This window comes from Alligator mississippiensis, chromosome 16 (assembly GCF_030867095.1).
Source record: "Alligator mississippiensis isolate rAllMis1 chromosome 16, rAllMis1, whole genome shotgun sequence".
Lineage (NCBI taxonomy): Eukaryota > Metazoa > Chordata > Crocodylia > Alligatoridae > Alligator > Alligator mississippiensis.
In genome coordinates this window covers 33803462-33819833 of record NC_081839.1, presented here as the reverse complement: position 1 = coordinate 33819833, position 16372 = coordinate 33803462, and the positions used below count along the sequence as shown (strand labels likewise).

At 52.3% G+C, this 16372-nt stretch overlaps 1 long non-coding RNA gene across 1 annotated transcript in view; it reads left to right on the top strand.

Moving 5' to 3' along the window:
• Positions 1–405: 405 nt before the first annotated feature.
• Positions 406–16372, top strand: part of LOC132246555 (uncharacterized) — a 65240-nt gene continuing 49273 nt past the window's right edge. The window contains exon 1 of the long non-coding RNA XR_009457926.1: positions 406–468. This is a non-coding gene — a long non-coding RNA (uncharacterized LOC132246555). The remainder of the gene's footprint in view (positions 469–16372) is intronic.

Below are 16372 nucleotides of genomic sequence, written 5' to 3'. Positions count from 1 at the left end.
AGCAGCTCTGGGCATGCCCAGGCAGCCTTGCCCCTGCTGTTACCCAGGACTAGTCAACCAGGAGGCATCTCCTCCTCTCCACCTGCCTTGCACTAAGAGCTGGGCTCCTAAAAGAGGCCTGAACCCCACCAACTTCCATTTGCTTATGGTCAAACTTTAGGGCCAACTCTCTGAGGGAGCTGGACCAGTGCATTAGCTCCTTCCCCAACTCAGCTGTGTTTCAGGGAACCAGGATTACTGGGGTAGGGTAGGGCTTTCCTCTCCCTAAAGGCTACCAACACTGCTGGCAATCAGGCCGTAGTGCTGCCAGCTGTGGGTGCCCGGCTGCCACAGCTGCTGCCTGTCAGGCTGTAGGGAGAGGAGGTGATATGAGGGAGGGAGGAAGGTTGCAGCTCTGCTGGCTGCAGAGCTGGGCGTCCTGCATCTGCTCTCCGGCCCTGGGGGTCTTTTCCGGCCTGCGCTGCTCTGGTAAGTTGAGGCACGTGCTGCAGAAGCCACCCTTTGCACTCCCCCCCACTCCCCAAATGGGGGGAACAGCCAGCTTGGGGATGCTCGGTGCCTGGGGAAGGTGTAGCCAGCAAGTTTTGTGGCCCCTCTGAGGACCCTGTGCCCTGAGCAGGTGGTCTTACCTGCCCTGGGGCTTGGAGACCTGCTGCCAGGTAAAGACTTCTGGGGGGTGTCACTCTGGCCTGCCCGTGACCCCTTGTTACGCTGGCTGTGAAGGTGCAGGGATACGGCCATGGTGGGGTCTGCCTGGCCTTGGCCCTTCACAGCAGGAATTGTGAATTGTGTTGTGGGGCTTTTTCAGTGTCTGGCTGGGCTGGGGGGGTGGCTTTGCTTAGCCCTGCCATGCAGCCACCTCCCGCATGGCCTTGTGAGCCTCCACAGCCCTTGAAAGCACCGTGTGGATGCACTTGTCTCATGCGGGGAGCTTGCTTTCTCAGTGCCAGCCTGGCTGCAAAGTCTATTGCCTGTTGTGAGGAGAGAGTCTGGCAGCGCAGGGCACTGGGCAAGCTGGCGTCACCTCTGCTGCTGGCGCTGGGCTGAGAGGCAGGGCTACGACCTGTGCTAGCTCGCCCCGGCGCTGCCTGCCCCGCCGGACTGGGCAAGGGGGGGCCGAGCTTGTACCGCTAAGTGCTGACAGGACGTCACTGTCAACACGATGTTCCGCCTTGATGAACCTTCATATATAAAGATATTTAATGAATTAGTTAATTAATGAGCGGAGTTTGATTGATGGATCACACGGAGTTCTCAGCAGGGTGAACCTGACCCTGGGATATTGCCGCTGCTGCTTCAATGCATCCCCTCGTTGGGCCGAAGCGCGCGGCGTTCTGGCAATTTGCATGCATTTAATGTAGCTCTTTAATAGGATGTAATGTTAGTGAAAAGCCAAAAGCACAGCAGCTGTAACTTAAAAGACAGCCCCATTACTGCAAGCCTTATAATTAGGGTAAGAGGGAGCCTCGCGCTGCCATATGTTAAACTCTTTTGAGGTTAATAGCTCTGTAAGATTTTGCAATTTAAAAAAATTAGACTTGAGGAATGATGACAAGGCTCGTCCATGCAGCTCTGCCCATCGCAGGCTGGGACGCGCCATCCACCTGCTGCCTGCGCGGATGGGCTGGGACAGGCGGGTGCCTTGCGGGTCCTGGTCCCTCCTTCCTCATGCCTGGCCTCTCCACCTGGCTTCACTCTGCTCTGCTCTCTTCTTCCTGCTGCTTTCTCCCTTACCTGTGCTGTGAGGGCTGCCTTGGCTTCCTTTCGGAGGATGCCAGCAGCATGCATGTGCAGCCCTTCTCTCACCAGCGTGGCTTTTTTCAGTGCATTCTTGCATGGTACCTTCACCTGGCTTAGCTGATATGAGCCAGAAGCAGCTGGTTGCACAGCGCTTCCCCCTGATTGCACCCTGCGCATGGAGCTGCTTTATCCCAGTTTATCAAGTCGCCAACAGTCCTGTCTAAAAGGACTTGGGATAGAAGAGTGTGGTTCAGTGGTTAGAGCAGGGATCTGGAAGCCAGAGCCCTGAGGGCACATGCAGAGTGTCGAAGGACGATGCCAGGAAAGCGCCACGTCCTCCACAGCCTGGAGCAGAGGTAAGGTAGCTATCTTTGCGCGGTGCCGGGCATGCTCCAGCGAGCTCACTGTCTTGGGTGCGTGCATTGGCATGTGCCCAGCAGCACGCAGAGGCAGCTGCTCTACATCCATTCCAGGGCGCAGAGCCTTTGGAGTAGGAATGTCACTGCTGCATGCGCGTAATCGCTCGCGTGGTCCTCTAGCAATGTGGATGTGGCCTTAGGGTTTGGGGCCGGGTCTCTGGTAGAGTGGGGATGTCATGTAGGGGCTGAAGTACAGGGGTAGGAGCGAGGCGCTTGGTTCTGTCCCTACCTTTGGGGAAAGGTTGTGGTCTAAGAACAGTTTGGCCCTCGGGAAGGGGCTGGGAGCCAGGGCTCCATGGGCATGTCTACACATGCATTAATGCACTTCAGTTAAGGAGCATTATATCTAATACCTCCATGGTGAGGTACTAGGAAAATGTGCATTAGCCAGTCTTAATGTGCATTAACTAAAGAGCATGGTTTTTAAGTGGCAGTTTAATGCATATTAAAATAGGCTAATGTGCATTAAAGTGCATGTGTAGATGCACCCTTAGTTTCTCCTGAGCAGTCTCTGACTTCCTGGGTGGATTTTTTTCCTTTCTGGGCCTTGGCTTCCTCTCCCATAGATCAGGGACTGCATGCTGTACCAGGGTGTTGCAAGATGCCCTGTCTAAGGGGTTTGAAGTCCTCTAGCAGGGGAAGTGCATGGAGCTGCGACATGTGATGAGTGTTTGCGGGCTGTAGCTGTGCTCCACGTGTTGCTGCTTGTATGCCAGGGCTGTGGGATGACTGTGGGATGTGGAACAATGCGGGCTGCCCAGCTGAACGCTGCTTTGGGCAGAGACCTTTCATCTGAACAAAATGCCGGCACCAGGCTGGTGCTCTCAATAGCCAGCAGCAGCAAGATGGGATCGTAGCCAGTTGAGCACTGCAAGACAGCATCAGGATGAGCCCACGCTCCCTAGCACCAGCTCTTCTGATCAGGGAGCTTCCTCCAGCACGAGTTTCTGCTTTGGTCATCCTGCAGGACACCCTTAGCACCCTCTTCCCCCCCACCCCGGGGCTGGGCCTGAGACTCCCCCCACTGCCTCCTGCACCCCCCACAGACCCTCCCTAGACTGACTTGTGCTCATAGCCGTCCCCACCACCACAGCTGCCTGCTCAGTGCTCACTTTGTCATTCCCCCCTCCCTCCAAGGTGGCTGGGAGCTCGTTGCTGAAGCCTGCGGTCCTATTGCAAGACCATAAAGGTCGATAGCATCTGCAGGCTAAAGCCCTCCAGTGCGGCGGTAAGATGCCTATCCCCTTTGGCTCTCGGCACCATATGAAATCCCACCTGATTAGCACACGACTGAGCGCCTACCTTATGGTCTCTTTTCCGTGTTGCTTCCCCTCTGCAAGGCCCGGAAGATGCATTAATGAACGTGGGAGTCGAACCAAGCTCCTGATGAAAAGTGCTCTGGTTGTCTTGATTCATGTTTAAAAATGTGTGTGACAAATGTAGGGCTTAATTGCACAATTACATTGAGAGTAGTAGGGAAAGAGAAAAGCTTGAAATGCCCCCCGAACTGTCTACGGGATTACTTGAAATTAGCAAACGGCTCCAACGCGATGCTCTTGTGTCTTCCTTTGACTAGAGCTTGTTTTCAAGTGTCTCTAATGCAGGCGGGGGAGATGGGCCAGAGACTACCGAGGAGAGGGGGAAAGGGCGGTTCTGGACAACCTGGGGTCTGGCTAGCGTTACTTAAGGGGCTGAGCACAGGGCTGAGCTCTTCTGCCTCCGACCCTCCATCTGTAAAATGGGCCTAGCACAGTGTGCATGTTACCCACGTGTCAAGGTCTGTGCTTTGAAGGTAGAAATTCCTTAGGGTATTGCTGCTTATTAGGTTTATTCATCCAAGGTTAAGCAGGCCTTTAAGGTCACCTTGATATTTTGTGCCCTTTTCCCCTCTTATTCTTTTACATTTATTCCCTCTTAAGTGCACCAAGATGTCAAGATACACCAGTTCATGCAGCATTCACACGTGCCAATCTCCAACATTTGGTTGTACCTGGGGAAGCGGGGAGGTTTGGGTGAACCGTTATGCATTTCAAACGAAATGATGTGAAACCCTTAGTTCGGACCTTGTTTTCTGTGAGCGCCCCACAGGGTGTCAAGTCTCCCCCCAGTAATGGAGACACTTCACCTGGATGTCCCGGGAAGACTCCCAGGTGCTTGGGGCAGCAAAGGACTAGGTCTCGGGGTGCAAGTTCACACCACATTTCTGCAGTTTCAAGAATTTGTTGCTCTGCCAGTTGGGTGCAACGTCCGGGTCCAATGCAGACTGTGTGGCGGTTTAGCCCCTCCAGACAGCATGCCAGGGGCTCTTTCAGTCATGCCAAGCACTGTCGTGGGTCCCGTGAACAGAGCTCTGGATGTGCAAAGGCATGGGGAAGCCTAAGTTTCTCCCAGGCTGTAACCCAGAGCCAAAGCCATGTGCAGTGGGAGCTGTCTGTACAGTCTGGGTTTGTGCAGTGCCCAGCACGGGGGGCCTGGCATAGGAGGGGTGCAGTTAGGTGCTATTCTTGTGCAAGCAGCTGAGGACAAAATAACCCTCTGTTGGCAGCCTGGCCCTCAGCAATGACGTGCGAGGTGCCTTTCTCCTTCTCCCATGGTGCGTTCCAATGTCAGAAGGGGAATTACCCTCCTCGGATCAATAGTGAAACCATTAAAATGCACCTTTAAATTTATATTCGTGCCACTGCCGCATTCATCACCCCACTGGCAGAGCTTTTTATAACCTGTCCGTCTCTTTTTGTAGAGAGAGAAGCTTCTCTGAGACCTCGGTGTCCTGTCACTGTCTCTGCTAGGCATGACAGGAGCTGAAAGAGGACGGGCTTGCTCATCTTAAGGACTCATTAAAGATGTCTATAGCGGGAGAGCTGCCCGGGTGCAAAGGCCTTGCAATGATAGTTTCCCCCAGCTTTCCAGACATGTCTGAACTTGGACGTTGCAGTACTATAGTTATCTTGTTGTTAGGGTGGAAAACATGCCGGAGGTAGTTGGACCCCTAGCTTCAAGGGGATTTTTATTGCATACTTTATAGTACACCCCTCTTATACTGCTGCCTAACTTTGAAATCCCTCCTCAATACCTTGGACTATCATGATACCTATAAGATATGAGTCCAATCAAACAGCAGGATGAGTACAGCTAGCAGTTGTTGCCTCTCCCCTGCTCTACCTTGGCAGACCGTTACCTTTCTTGACTGCCTGTTGTGAAGTCCTAGGTGATCACCTTTCTCCAGTGATGGGTTTTGCTCCAATTAAGCACCTTAACAAGGCTCCGGTCTCCTCCCCAAACCTCTGGCACACTCCTCCCGCTGCTCCATCTCTCCTTTCACCTACTAGCAGGATGGTATCTCTAGCTGTCGAGGCCGAGACTGCTTTTTAATCATTTCTGATCTGCCTGAGGTCTGGGTTTCACTTCCACCCAGCAGAAGAAATCAATAATGTTTAAATTATTCAATTAAAAAAAGTGTTGGCTGCCAGTTTCTCTTCCTCAACTAAGCAGCTATCTCCTATAGGAAAGAAGCAGCTGCTTTGTGTGTCAGGCAAGGGGGTGCTTTTAGGAACGGTGCCTTTGATGCAGCAGAAGGACCTGCCCTGCTGCAGGCTTGTTGGTAGGAGCCACCACGTGTTGTCCCCAGGTTGGGGACACATATCAGAGGGTCTCTCCATGCAATGGGACTTGAGTCTGTGGCCTGAGAGATGCCGTGTGTTGAGCAACTGATGCTGTTCCTCTGCAAGCCTTGGCCCCACTTCGGTCCATCTCATCACGTCTTGCAGGGAGGAGGCAGAGCCATGCCACCTCCTACCAATGTGTGCCCTCGGACTGGCACTGTAGGACTCATCAAGCAGGTTGATGAGTCCTACAGTAAGGATAAAAGGATGAAAGCAAATGGAAATCCATCTCCCAGGCCCTGCTTAAGTAATGATTGTGCTGCTGAGCAAATATCCTTTGGATTGCATGAGGGTAAAAGCTTCGGGACATTGTCAAACAGGCCCGTAGCTTTTATGAGCCTCTTGTTGGTCCCACGTCTGCTGCCAGGTGAGGCCAAAAAAAACCAAACCAAGCCTTCAGCAAGGAAAAGTCCAGAAAGTGTCTCAGGTGTGAACACAGCAGACGGGGCGTCCCTGAAGGACTGCAGCCCCGGGAGAGATGTGACCGGTGACGCTGCATAGGGCAGGGGCTGAAAACTGAGGGGCTCTGATAAGTCTCAATTGAAGTGGTGTGGGGAGGTGAGACGGGAGCCCAGGAGACCCAGGGGCACGGTCTGGCAGTGGGGTGCAGCGCTGGTGGCCTGGGCTGACGGCTCTGTGGGCATTGCAGGGACTCCATTTATGCAATGAGCTGAACGCCCCTTTGTCCTCCCCCTTGTTGAGCTGGCTGGAGAAGAGAGGAGAGGAGAGGGTCTCCAACCCTGCAGCGAGTCTGGAGTAGCCGAGATGCTCAAGCAGCAGAAAGCACAGCTAAAAAGGAGGCAAGTGGCAGCACTTGGTGGGTCCTAAGCCCGATGCTGCCAGCAGGCTGCTGGCGACCGGAGGCAAGCCTCAGTTTCCCTTGCGAAGTGGGCACCGTGAGACTGAGCTCCTTCAGTGAAGCACCTCATGGAGGATCCAGTTTCCTGAGTGCTGCAAGCCAAGTGGTTTCCTCTGTCCTCTGCTTTTTGGGTGCAGGGGGGTGATGGGGGTCGGGACAGTGTGTTTTTCTGGTGGTTGGCAGGTTGATTTTGCTCCTTTCTCTGTCCCTCCTGCCAGCTGGACAGGCCCGGAGCCTGTCCGAGCCCGGTCACTTTGGTTACCAGCTAATTTCCTCGGGTGCTGCAGTCCAAGCCGCTGTTTCTCCAGCAGCTTGGACTGTAATAATACCTCGTGCTTTCCTTTTCACATCTCCTTTCATCAGAAAATTCCCAAGCCCTGTACTAATGAGCTGGCGGGTGAGGATTGGCATTTCTGCTCTGCAGATCTAGACACCAAGTGCTTTGCCCAAGATCATGCAGCAAGAAAATGACCCAGCTGGCATCCAAGCCCTGCAGTCCTGGTTCCCAGCCCCTGCTGGGACCACCCCGCCCCACTGCTTTCCCAGCCGACACGCGATGGAGACCCGACCGGTTCTGCCCACCGCATCCGGGCCTGTTTGCAGTGGTCTTGGGGAGAAAGTGCACGCCACCGGCTCCGTCTACCCGAGTTTCTTGCTGATCTGTCTCTCTCCCATGGTGGTTTTTGGGGAAGTGTGTTGCTCAGCATTTGCCTAATTAGTGGTGATTAGAAGGAGCTGCCGCTTCGCAGCACCCCGATGTGCTCTGACGGACAGGAGATGCCGGCCATTTGCCTCTTGCTCCAGAGGAATATCCTAGCTTTCGTTCCCTGCCGCTTGGTGCACAATGCATCTGAACCGAAATCCTAAATACAGCACAACCTATCACGTTTTCTTCCCCAAGGTTTCATCTCATTTTTTTTAAATTAATTTAATTAATTGGCCCTTTCTTTTTATTTGCGAGCGTTAAGCTGGTTTCCACAGTAACGACCAAAAACTAGAACCCGAAGTTTGGAGCCAGGCTCGGGTATATAAGACCCACTGCTTCCTTTCTTGCATACTTAATTGAATTGCTCTGCCTGTGTCCACCCCCCATGACTTCCAGTGAAGCAGAGAGCTGGTGGAGGCTCCCCCGGGACTGGGACGAGTCGAGGAAGAACTGGAGGGCATTCATGGACTCGGCAATTCTCGGGGAAATCCAGCTTTTGCCCCAGGTGCCAAGTCCCAACCGGGACGTTTTTGCAAACAGCTGCTCGTCTGAGGCAAGCAAGGGGGCAGCTGCATCCGCTTCTCCATGCAACGGCCTCAGGCCTCCCATAGACTTCAATGGAGCAACTTTTGCTGCAAGTCTTGCCAGTGCTCACGTGACGGCATGGATTCGGCTGCGACGGCAGCTTTGGCTCAGCCTCCATAAGCCAGGCCCATGCTCAGACTCCTCTGCTGATACTCAGCCCACCCAAATGAAGATCTGGCTCCAAGAAACCCCTTTGAAGACAGAATAAATTTCTGTGTGGTGGTCCAGGCCTTAGTGGCAGCTCTTGTTGTAGTTGGGAGCTTCTCCTTGACGAGATCCAGCTCCCTGGGCCCTGATGTGTAAAGGGGCTGGACCCCTAAAGATGCAAACAGGGGTCTAGAAACCATGGGAAAATGCTACCTCCTTTCCCCTTGACTTTTTCCAGCAAAAGGTGGAGCAATACCTCAACTCAAGACCGTCTTCCCAGGCTCAGAGGAGTCTGTTGGGGCTGAAGCTCTGAATCACAATGAGAAGTGCAGGATACCAACCATGAAGGGGGGAAGTCTTCTTCTCCCCAACCTGCTTTTAAGGTTTGCAACCACAACAAAGCAAATGTTATTTATATATATATCTATATAGATATATATATAGATATGGGAGGGAAGTCAGGTTTCCTGGTGCTGAAAAGCTGAGGAGGGAATATTGGGGATGTTTCACATGAATCGGCACTTGCTGGGGTGGGTGGGGGATTTGTTGGCCAGCTTATAAGGAAAGCCTGGTCATTTTGGCTGAGCAAATGTGGACGTCCAGCCGCCTCCGAACCACGTTGGCAGTCGCATGTGAAGGGCAAGTCATGAGGTGCCAGTCTTGAGTCCATTTCTAGGTTATTACTGTACAGAGCAAGTGGTTTGGCATTGACAGTATTGTCAACCTGTAGCAATTATTTTGGTTAACCTCCAGGCAGATCAATTATCCTCTGTGACAGGGAATATAATATTATGCCCAGTTGTGTGGGTTTACTTACAGTAGCTCTTCGGTACTTTTCCATGGTATCACAATGCATCTTAATCAGATGGTGAGTGGGCTTAATTAGCCGAAGTATAGGTTTTATTTTTGATTTCTATGACTACTTAATCTAATGGAAACACATTATCTGCTCTGAGGTCTGCAGTTTTCCATTTGTAATTATTGCTGCTCTTAATTGATAGTGCATCAGGGGTTGCGGCTGCAATATGGGAGCTGAAATATGTCACCTTTCTTGAGCAGAGCCTTTAATATATTACCATTAAAGTGTCGGTGCGCTCATGTCTGCAGACAGATGGACTCCCATTTCTGAGATATTGGTTACCTTGCTTCTGTCAAAGGAGGAAGCAAATTCATCTTGGAGCTGCGCTCTGTTCCTGTGATGCAGAAACAATGAATGGTGAAATCTGCCATGCCGGGTTGTGATGCTTTCCTGTATTAAAACCTCTGGGATAATCTGTGGAACGGGTTGCTGCAGGAAAAGCTGCTTATCCATTTCCCTGAGTCAGTATTGGAGCTGATGTTGCCAGTGGAGCACATCCCGGCCCCTCTATATTCGATAAGGACAAGGCAGAGGTAAATCCCAGAAGCACGGACTGGCACTAATGCAGACCCCTCCAGGCCTGGGATGTGAGCAAGTGGGTGCAATTCCCTGGGTAGAAGATAGTGCACATAGTGCACTATGATAGCATCATGCATGACATCTGCGTGGACTCCTGGGTTGGAAACGACTGAGCCTTTAGCTTCAGCCTCTCCCCTGAGGATCCAGGAAGGCTGGGAAGACCCCCCTCTCCCCATGGTTTTGTGCAAGTTATCCTTGAAGCCAACAGCCTGGGGGCTCGTTGAGCTTTCACATGGACGATGAGAGCAGCGGGCGTGCGCTCCGAGCAGCCACACGCTCTGACGTGTCGCAGCGACACCCAGGAGCCCCCGGTCCGGGAGCAGGACCCCGTGTGCTTGGCGCTGCACAGACAGAACCAACATTGTCTCTGTCTAGAACAAAGCCTCATGCTTCACCCTCTTGCTGGGCTGGTTGTTAGCAGTTTGCCCTTTGCAGTTTCCTCCCAAACGCTCATAGCGATGCTCGCACCTCCCTCCTAAAGAGCTGGTCCTGGCCGTTGTCAGCAACAGGCCCCTGGGCTGGAGGGAATCGTAGGAATCGGGACCCGGGGTCTGATCCAGTTGCACTGCTCCTAGGGCAGTGCCTTTCTCTCAGCAGTGGCGGTCGAGAGCGTTTGGGTCTGGGGAGGTTGCAAAGGGAAAGGCACTGGATGAGGCCAGGGCTGCCCTGTTCCTACCCTGCCAGCATCTCCGGGCCTCACTCCTGCCATCGGATGAATGTGACAAGTGCTTATTTCCCCTTAGCCTTGTCTGCTCCTGTTGGTGCTGGGGTTGTGCTCAGACATGTTACCCCAAGAGCGTTTGGGGCCACCGGCTGCCCGCACCCCCATCCCGGCAGGGCTCCCTCCCTCCTGCACTCGGCCAAAAAATATTTGTGCCGGTTCCTCTAGGCCTGACCTGCTGTCAGCAACGTGGAGATGCCGCGGCTCCCTCTCCCCGCTCTTCGCAGGGTGACTGATCAGATAATGTACACTAAGCAAATGCACAAATAATGTGAATTGGGGTTGGCACAGAGCAGCGAGGTGTAAAAAAAGCAATTTGAAGTGTTCTAGGAAAATGCCAGCATCGCCGAGATGTGATGGCTTGTCAGGAAGCCGTCCCCTTGGTACCTCACGGAGCCGCCTTGGGCGCCGACGTTGCTGCTGCTGCGGAGAAGCCTGGTCCAAGTGACAGTCTTGTGGCAGAAGCATGAGAGTCGGACATGAGACCTGGCTGCGGTTCCTGCCTCTGCCACGGGCCCTGCTTGCCACCCTGGGCCAGTCATTTAACCCCCGTGGGCTGCAGCGCCTCACGCAGGAAGATCCTCCGTTGGGACTGCAAGCTCTTCAGCACGGGGATGCCTTCTTCCTAAAGCAGCAGGGCCGTGACGGTGTCCCTGCACCCTGTTGGCTTTGCATGCCGGTCCATGGCCCCGTGGCTCACGTGCATCTTCATGGCCGGGACCCCCAGTCATGTCACCCAGCATTTAGGAATGGAAAAAGCCTCGGAGCTCGTGGAAGTGCGTTTGGATCTGCTTTGCTGGCACTGGCTCAGCTGCCTGCCCTCCAACCCAGGCCAAGCTCCTAAGGAGCTTTGCTGGGGCATGCCCTCGCATGGACAGATGTCTCGGCAGATGCGAGCACGTCTCAGCCGCCCGGAGCTTGCCTCCTGTCTGATCTTTTAGGTCTGCCCAGAAAAAAAGCACCTCTTCGTCCTTGCTTCCTGCTCAGTCCATGTGAAAGCAAGTGCTGCTGTTCTCTGTTTCTGCAGACCTGTTGCATGCACGGCAGATACCGCAACAGCATCCTTCAGTTGCCTTTCCCTCCGGCCTTTTCCCTTCTCCTTCTTCTCTGGTGACCGCCATCACCCCGCTGAGGTTGTTTGCCGCCTCCATGTGCAGGGTTTAATCTCAGGGTCACCTGAAGAGGCAGGACCCTGCACCCCTCTGCCTGCTCTCCATGCAGCCGTACGTCCTCCCCTCTGCACTCCCGATAGCCTGCCTAGCACCGCTGCTCCTCGTTAGCGCTGCCGAATCAACATCTGTCTCTTTTATGGTGTCTGTTTACATTGGGAAACTTCTGGGGAAGCTCTTTATTGTTAAAAATAAAAGTCAGGTTATAAGAGACTTGGGAATTCCATGGACAAGGCTCTGTATTATTTAGAAATCGCACAACTTTCAAGTTTAATAGATCAGTTGCCTGCAGCCTTCATGGATTTTACTGACATCTGAATGGCTGTTACATAAACATCTCTGCTACATGAAGAAGTGAAAAAAAAAAACCCCAGTCTCTGGGCCCAGTGATTCAGGTGATTTAAAAGGCAGAGCCTCTCTGCTCTGCAGGCCTGAATACAAATCTGGGCAGCAAGCACACATGTTTAAATGTAATATATTACACTATTAGTCTAGTCCTGGTAGGTCATTTCCACAAAGCTCCAGCACGCAGCTTGCAGAGCTGGGCTGGGCAGCGTCTCCTCGGCCGTGGCTGGGCCCTGTTCCTGCCCGCGCGGTCATCCGGGTCACGGGTAGGTGGTGAAATCTCCTCCTTCCTGGAAAAAAGGAAGGGGTATTGCAGAGCGCAAGGCATAGGCAGCCCCCCAAATCTGAGCTGCCTTTGGGTTGTGGCCATGCCACAGTAGTGGGATGGAGGGAAGTTGGTTGGTTCAGGCTGGGGTATACGGGTAAGTTCCCAGGTGGGTTAACGGGGAGCACTGGGAAGCCACTTGTCACATTCATGCACGGTCCCTCCGATGGCTGGCCTGGGGGTGTATAGGGAAGAAGGGAGCAGTGCCGCTTCGTGATGGCCAGGCTCGGGGGTGGCAAGGATAGGGCCTACTGCTGCGATCCCGGGGATTTTCTCAGGAGCACTGAACAACCCCCAAGCATTTGTTCCCCCCAGAAAGGGCAACAGCCGTGTCCGAGCCAGGCGGCTAGTGCTCCCGGTGCCGCCTCGTCCCCATCTGAGCGCAGCGCCAGGCGCGGCGCCGAAACGCTCTCGCGGATAAGGATACCGGCGAGTTATCTGGAAACCAACAGATACCGCACGTCAGGGGAGAGGTCACGGAAGAGCGAGAGGCTGGCGAAGATGGAGATTTGGAGATGGCTCTCGGGAGCGAGCAAAGACGGGGTCCCCTGCAGAGCTCGGCACCTCCGACGGATTAAAGGGCACCACGTTCAGAGGCTGCCGCAGACCCCGGCAGGGAGGAGATGGCGAAATCTCGCCTTGAAAGGAAGCGGGAAAGCTCCAGATAGCTACATCCCTTTATTATTTCCCTCCGCACCCTGAAAGCGTGTTATCACTAGGACGAGAGAATTTAAGCAGCTGACTTGCAGCATATCAGCTCAGCAGCAGGTGCTGGATTCTGCCTCTCGGAGCGCTCCGCGCCGTGAATTACTTGAGCATAACCTAGATCATACAAGGAGATGAGCCAAGGAGGGAAAAGGGATCAAATGCAGAATTTCTCCTCTTTTTAAGAGTGGCCTCCTCCCCCCACACTGAGAAGTGAGCCACAGACCCCCCTCTTTGGCTCCTGGGGGGCTCCCCAAACAGCCCGCCTCGCTCGTACAACATCCTTGAGCTTGTTTCCAGCTGCCATGCCAGGGAGGGTGACTGCTGCCTCCGTTTCCCCCTCCTCGCTGGGGGACCGGCTGCCTCTCCGCCTCATTTAAAACTCAGTGCTGCTGCTGGCGGATTAGGCTTCTCTTCAGCTGTGGTCTTGTGGTGCACAAACCTTATCTCTCTCTCCGTCGTGCACACACTGGTACTCTGCTCTTCAGACCATGCTGTTCCTGAAGCTGAGAGCAGGTTAGATGATGTAGCGGGGAGTGATCCTTCCTTGAGCAAGAGGGTTGGACTCGATGATGACCTGAGATGCCTCCCAGGCCCCCTTTTCTATGCATCTATGCTACAGCCTTGCTTCTGCCCTTCCTTTGCCTGCTGCCATAAAATATGCAACATTGCATGGGCAATAGTTGTCCCCAAGGATTCAAACAAGGGTCTCCAGGGATAAGAGCACTGTTCAGCACGAGCTGTGGAGACCAGCAAGGCTTCCTGGGTACCGGGGAGAAAGGCAAGACCCAGGAGAAGGCAATAGCTTGGCAGTCAGGCAGGAGATGGGCTCAAGAACCTATTGTCTGATGCAGTGCTTAATCACCGGGGTGCTTGTACGTGTCCATGAGTTTCTTTAGCTCAATATATCCTTGGTTTGGCTTTTCAGGTGTTTGGCTGCTCTGGGGTGCCTGTGTCTCTGCCTTTTTTGCGGGGGGATAAACTTTGGAAACTCTGTGGTCTGTGCTGACGTGGAGCAGGGAGCGGCGTGAAACATCTGAGTTTTACAGGGCGTGAAAGTTTCCTACTTATCTCTAGGGGAGATGGGGGATAACTTGTCCCTCTCATCAAGTCTTATCCTCATCGCTATAAATTAGAGATTGGCTTGATGTGAAACATCAGGTTTCGTGTCCTTCCTGGAACTTTTTGGTCAGGAGCGTGCAGCTCTCAAGACTATCCAGATAAATATCCAATCACACTTTGGACTTTGCTCTGTTCTTGTCTCAACTGTTTCCTGTGCCAGCGAGTGCCACAACTTAATTACAGGTGTGGGGAAAAGTTTCTTTTTATCAGTGAGGAGTTTCCCACCTTCTGCGCTCTCCTGCAGCGAGATGGGGAGAGCAGACATTTCCAATCTACTTTCACAGCCCATTCGGCTTCTTTTATCAAGTCCCTTCTTATTAGTTGCTGTGTGAAGGTAACAGACTCAATCTTTTTAATCTCTTCATTTCAGAAGCTTCCCAGGTCCTTGATCACTCTCGTCACCTTTCTCTGAGCACCCCCTCGCTCCGCAGTATCCTTGCTGGGATGCGGTGCCCTGTGCTGCTCGCCGGCCTCCAGAGGAGATGAGCACAGCAGACCACACTGCTGATTCTCTTTATATTAGTTACTCTTCATGTCTCCAAACAGCCAAACTTCTTGACAGCAGCAAAAAACCAAGCAGAAACCTTTACAGAACTGCTTATGACACCCAGCCCTTGGGTTGAGTTGTTATGGGGTTTCTTTCTAACTGGGCTGTAATATGTAAGGATGTCCTCACTCCAATACGCACCACGAACATTGGATTTCATTTGCCATCACATTGCCCATTTGCTTGCTGCCTTGAAGTCTCCTTGACACTCTTCAAAGCCTTTTTATTTTTGCTTCTGACAAACTAATTGCCATCTCCTAGTGTTGATACCTGACCATTGACTTCCCTTCCTTACTTAATACACACTGGCACAGTTCATTAATAATCAGGGGCTAGCTGGCAAAGTTGAATGCCTGTCTGCTTTTCAGGCAGTGGGTGGCTTGGAGGAGCTAGTCATGCCAGGGGTGGGAATCTTTCGTCTCGGGATCTGTCCTTGCTTCATAGTGGTCATAAATGGGGTTTCTCAGGAAAGCAGAGCGAGGCTCAAAATCATCCCAGCTCACAGGATTGCACCTTTGTGCCACCGCTGCCCTTGCTCCATACGAATGGTTGGAAGATGGCTCTTGCCATGTGGATCCGACCGAGAGAAGGAACGATGAAGAGAAGAGGATGCTTTTGGGGGGGGCAGGGTTGTAAAATTAGGGTGCAGTAAAAGCAGCAGAAATGAGGCCTGCTCTTCTTAATTTAAAATTCAATAGTTTCTTTGCTCCTGGACAAAAAAGTGCAGGCATGATGAGCTGACTTATTGCACAATTGTTCAAGCAGCACAGGTTTAAATATATACTTCCAGCAAATTCTACCGATGAGTCACTAGTCAAAATTATTTACCAAATGTGGTAATTCTTTACTAGACAATGTGAAACTTGAAGCAATTTCTTCCCTTACCAGAGCTGCATAATTACTGTGTACAATTATTAATAGTCTAATAACTTGGCTCATATTGAAATGTTGTTAATCAGAACAATTAACATTTGGGGTTTTTTTTTCCTGCATAAAGCATAGAGCAGCACGAAGGGGGTTTGTTTCCTGGCATCTGAAGAAGATAAAAAGGACAAAGCTGGTCTCGAGGAATGCATTGAGAAGTAGCATCAGGTGTCTCCAATGTTTTGAGCCGGGCTGTCAGATCTTGTGCTCTTACAATTTATTTTCTTTTGGTTACTTGCATGTGTGCATTCTTCAGCCACTTAAAAGGGGAATGGACTATGCAGGCAAAAGAAGAGACTTATGTCTACACAGAGTGCTGCCAATGAACAAAGAGAAAAAGTGGTAAAAAATCTCCTTTAATCCCTCACTTATCATATCCTAGGGTGGCACGCAACAATAGCAAGCATGAAAAGACCAATATCTAAGGAGGTCCTCTCCAGGACCGCTGCTGAGTAATTTAGGCCCCCAAATCTTCTTTTTAAAGTACAGTTCTTGGCAAACTTGGAATGAATAGACACGGCGGTGGTGGCGGGAGCTGACCTTGATAAAATTCAACAACTTAATTAGGAAAGGCTTGGGTTTGTTAAAGCGAACGGTCCTGCCAAGTGCTGGGAGCCTTCCGCTCTTGAGAAAGATGAAGGTTGTATTTCTGGAGCAGGTTGGTGCAGCTTAGCCTGGATGCCTAAGCTGGGTGATGCTGGAGAAGCAGAGTAAATAGGATGAACACTGGCCAGTAATGGGATTATCCTTGCTTAGCCTTAATTATTGAAAGAGCCATTAGAAGCACAGGTGAGGACCTGCTTTCTCTCCTGTTTCTCAAACTTCAGTCCTCAACCCTGTGCTTTTATCTCTGGGGAATTTGGTGTCACGTTTACCATGGCCCTGGAGGTCTCCCGCCTCCAGAAGAGCAGGAAGGAGAAGGGGCACGGCTACTCTTCTTGCAAATGAAGCTCACAAG